Source organism: Chenopodium album, chromosome 26, assembly GCF_948465745.1.
Source record: "Chenopodium album chromosome 26, dcCheAlbu1.1, whole genome shotgun sequence".
Lineage (NCBI taxonomy): Eukaryota > Viridiplantae > Streptophyta > Magnoliopsida > Caryophyllales > Amaranthaceae > Chenopodium > Chenopodium album.
Genome location: NC_137859.1, coordinates 652,022 through 656,966, shown reverse-complemented (window position 1 = coordinate 656,966; position 4,945 = coordinate 652,022). Strand labels below are relative to the sequence as shown.

Sequence of the window (4,945 nt, the reverse complement as noted above, 5' to 3'; positions counted from 1 at the left end):
AGAATAAACAATACAATACTTTTGGAGAATAAATAATACAATATTATAAATTTATAATGATTTTGAAACAGAATATAAGGTGAGCACTAAAAAAACAAAGATGTTATTAAAACTTGTAAATAATAGTATTGTAATAACAAAAAAATTGTAATCTAGAGATTTTTATATACTTTCTTGTATACCGTACTTTTGCTTTTCATTTGATGATTATAATTCCATTATCAAATACTTATTGGTGTACAGTACACCCAGGTGTATACAACAAATTTCAAAATAATCTAGTGAAAAAAAAAACAACGGAGGAAGTAAAACTCAAATATCGGAAGTTACTTTATTAGGCTAATACATTCAAAGGATATTTGTCCTCTTTCCAATTGTAGCATTTGCGGAAGGTAAACACATTACACACACGTATTGAATAAAATTATTTTTTAAAAAATAAATTATAAGTCGTTGTAGAAATAATAATTATCAAATAACTCCAAAATAAGCCCACATTATAAAATGCTACCTTCACTTCAAATCCTCACTCATTCTCTTTCTTCAAACCATTTTTCCTCAACGAACTTTCCTTATTATTATTATTATAACCTCTTATCATATTTCCTCTCTTTTCTTCAATGGAGTTCTCTACTTTTCCCTCATTTTTCTTCCTAATTTCCTCCATTTTAACTTTCCTTCTTATATCTTATTACATTATCTCCAAAAAATACATCAACCCTTGGTGTAAATGTGAGATTTGTCAAGCTTTCGTAAGTTCGAGTTGGAGGGAAAAATTCACAAATCTTCCAGATTGGTATGCACATCTCTTACGAAACTCTCCCACCAAAACGATCCATATTCATATCCTAAACAATACTATTATCGCGGACCCGAAGAATGTGGAGCACATTCTTCGGACCAAGTTCGATAACTACCCCAAGGGTAAGCCGATGTCGGCTATCCTTGGGGACTTGCTAGGAAAGGGGATATTTATAGTTGACGGGGAACACTGGAAGTTCCAACGAAAGATCGCTAGCCTCGAGCTAGGCTCGGTCTCGGTCCGAGCCTACGCTCATGAGGTCCTCAATAACGTGATCGAGGACCGCCTTTTTCCCGCCTTATTGGGATCGCCAGTGGTAGACTTGCAAGACGTGTTGAAGAAATTTTCATTTGTTAATATTTGTAAGTTTTCGTTCGGGGTTGACCCGGCGGGCCTTGACGGGCTTGCTGAGGCATTTGATGTTGCATCTATGATATCTTCAGAGCGGGCCCTTAGCCCGACCTCGCTCATTTGGCGGGCCAAGAGGTTGTTGAACCTCGGGTCGGAGAGGAAGCTTAAGGCCGCGATTTCAAAAGTCGATTTCCTAGCTGAGAGTATCATAAGAGAGAGGAGGAAAAAGGAGTTCAACAACAAAAGTGACTTGTTGTCAAGGTTTATGGGGAGTGTTTCGGATGATAAGTATTTAAGAGACATTGTGGTCAGTTTTTTGCTTGCGGGCCGGGACACGGTGGCTTCGGGCCTTACGGTATTTTTCTACCTTATGGCCCGAAACCCAAGTGCTGAAGCCCGGATACTGGAGGAGAGTAACCGGGTTTTAGGTCAACGGTCACCGTCTAGCCTCACCATTCCTTCCATGGAGGAACTAAGGAAAATGCATTACCTTCAAGGGGCGGTATACGAGACATTGAGGTTGTACCCACCGGTCCAAATGGACTCCAAGTTTGCTAAAAACGACGACGTTTTACCCGATGGGACTTACGTGAAGAAGGGTACCCGGGTTGCATACCACCCGTATGCAATGGGTCGTATGGAGACAATATGGGGCCCGGATTGTTTAGAGTTCAAGCCCGAAAGATGGTTAAACAATGACGGGGTTTTCGTGCCAGAGAACCCATATAGGTACCCGGTATTTCAAGCCGGGGTTAGGCCTTGTTTGGGAAAGGATATGGGGTTACTGGCTATGAAAGTGGTAGCCCTTACTGTTGTGAGACAGTTTCATATAAAACTGGCTAATCCGAGTTGGACCCCACATTTCATCCCCGGTCTTACAGCCACCCTTAAAGGTGGCATGCCGGTAGTCGTGACCGAACGCTTAGTTTAAGGAGACAAAATTAATGATTGATACTAACGAATCACGACTGCCATGAAGGAGATCTTGAAGACATCGAACATTGCGTGGTGAGTTATAATTAATTGCACAGCACATGCAAGTAATTAGTGTAAGTTAAACAAAGGTAAGTGCTTAGGTAACACATAATATACAAACTCGTATTATTTGAACAAGCATATGATCTATATATGCATGTTTTAAGGTACGGATATCCAATTTTTTCAATGATATAGTATTGTTTAGGGTATATCAGGAGAAATATGGTAGAGATACTAGTACGTAGTACTACAATATATGTACATAAAATCAATTGTAATAAGTTTATACTTCGTATATATAAGTAGGAAGAAGAAGATGATCATGTGGTTCATTTTTGATAAATTAAAAATGATTACTCTAAGAAGTTATTATTCTTCTTGTTTTGCACAAATAGTACAATTAACCCTAAAAATGCAAGTAAGATACTCATTCTATTGTAGTAAAAATTAATGAAATTTAAATCACATTTGACTATAAAGATTATTATCTAACTTTGGAAAGTTTTATAGATCAAGGCTGTGTATATACTTATCATATGTTTTGAAGAATTTTGAGAGTAGTTTAAAGTCAAGATTATAATTTTGGGGATTAGTGTTAAGATTGTTTTTTAAACTTTAATTGCACTAGCTACTTATATACTACTTCTATATGTTTTTTGCTATATATATCTTGTTTTGGACAAAAAAGACAGATACAGATATTATTTATTCTCTGCAAATTCTGAGCAGAAAGAGTTTAGACTGTAACTTTGGAATCTGTGTTATAATTGTTTTTTCTTCTCTTATCTGATTCTATTGTTTATAATAATTTTTTGTTTGATCTAAATCTGATCCACACATATGTAGATTTTGTCTGGTCATAACCATGATTTTTTATTTTTAAATAATGTATATATTAATATTAAAAAACATGCACATAACACATTTGAATATTAAATCATCTTACAGACGTTACAGCATATGATACATTTAATTAATAATAATTATCAACTACTTCGTATTTGATTTGAATTCGAAATCATCTATTAAACGTACGCGTTCTAATAATTAACTCAAACTCAAAATCCATAATAGAAACATTGCCTATTAATCTACTTTATCCTGCTTCCCTAAAGCTATTATTTTCGTTCATCATAAAAATATTTATCTCCAAAAGAATGTGTTAAATAACTAGCCTCATTCAACTAATTAATTAGTTGTTATACCTAATTAATGTTATTAGTTATAATAACTAATCAATCAAAGCTTCGCTACTTTGCTAGCTAGCTTATGGACCCAACATGTACAGACGTACTTGTACTAGGACCACCCTAACACGTTAAACACGAATTGCGCGCTAATCTTAATAATCGAACTGTTCGTTAGTTGCATTTTCCATTTAATCACTATTTTAGCAGTTAATTATTACTGCTTATAGTATACACCATCTAAATTAAAGCTAGCTAATACAGTACTCCTATTGCCCAAAAGAGCTCCGCATATTAAGCCGTTAAAAGTACCGTAAATAAATTAAGATTAATCACGAGCGGTCGCCGTCCCATGTTTAATTAAATAATTAAGACGTCTGTTTATTTCTAATCATCTCTTTTCTCTGTTGTCTCTGATTTATCGAAGTTCTAATTAACTCTACAATTTTAATCATATATCTACTTAGAGATTGATTATAAATTAAATGATCACCAGATTAATTATGTGATTGTTTTCAACATTTCAGGATCAATAATTCAAAAAAAGTATTCATTATAATTTCTTTTTGGACGGTGGGCTGGGGTATATGTGTAAGGTGTTCATAAATATATGCTACATACGTAGCAGTTTTTGTTTTTATTTTTGTTTTTATTTTTTTTTCTGATGCAAATAATATAAATTTTGTATGTACGTCAACGAATCAAAAGTCGTGGTAGATTTTAATTTAAATATTTTGCAATGTAATTTTAATAATTAAACATTTTTTTAATTTCAATATTGAAAGAATGGGGAAAAGGGAGGGTTAGCGGTTATAGGGCGTCTCATGGTCGAGTCAACCCCTGAAAACCAAGTCAATGGGTATTTTCCGGGAAAAGGTGTGTGATTGTAAAAAATTTTACGATTAAAGTGTGTTTTTGCGAAAATATTTTTATAAGGTGGTTTCTTGCAATTAAAGTGTTATAAAAGGTGGTTTAATGTAAATTTTCCATAGTTTAAATCAGATCAACTACCCATCCCAAATAAGAAATGTTACAGTAAATAATTACTTAGTACAGGTACTATATATATATACACTAATAATTTGATATGTATCACTATATCATCAGGTGTGAACTAATAGTAGCTCCAATTGTTAAATAATTCGTTAAGCATTATGAGCAATAATTATGGAACATCCAACTCAGCATAATTAAGGTAGGAGTGCCGCATAATTACATCAGATGATGTACCAAACTTTCAAAACCATGGGCTGCACCGCTGCACCGCGTTTATTATGTTATGAATCATGATATGATGTAACTTCATATTATACAACCTAAGTTCGTTCAATTAGGGAATATGAATTTTCCTTTTTTTTATTTTTTTATTTTTTTTAATCGTTTTTAATTATTATTTTTTATTATTAATTATGTAATATAAGCTATAGATTTATAGATACGCATGTAACTTTTATCTTTTTTTTTTTTTTGAAACACCAATATGCATGTAACTTTGATTAGTACTAATATCAACTTTGATCATTAATATCTTTAATGATCTATTAGTAAAAATTGGTTTTTTTTATATTTTTTATTATGAAACTAGCTGGACATTGTAACTAATTCAATGATATATTACATCATAATA

General features: G+C 33.1%; 1 pseudogene; it reads left to right on the top strand.

The window, feature by feature from the left end:
- Nucleotides 1–556: 556 nt before the first annotated feature.
- LOC145618342 (cytochrome P450 94C1 pseudogene) lies at nucleotides 557–2,443 on the top strand (annotated as a pseudogene).
- Nucleotides 2,444–4,945: the final 2,502 nt, after the last annotated feature.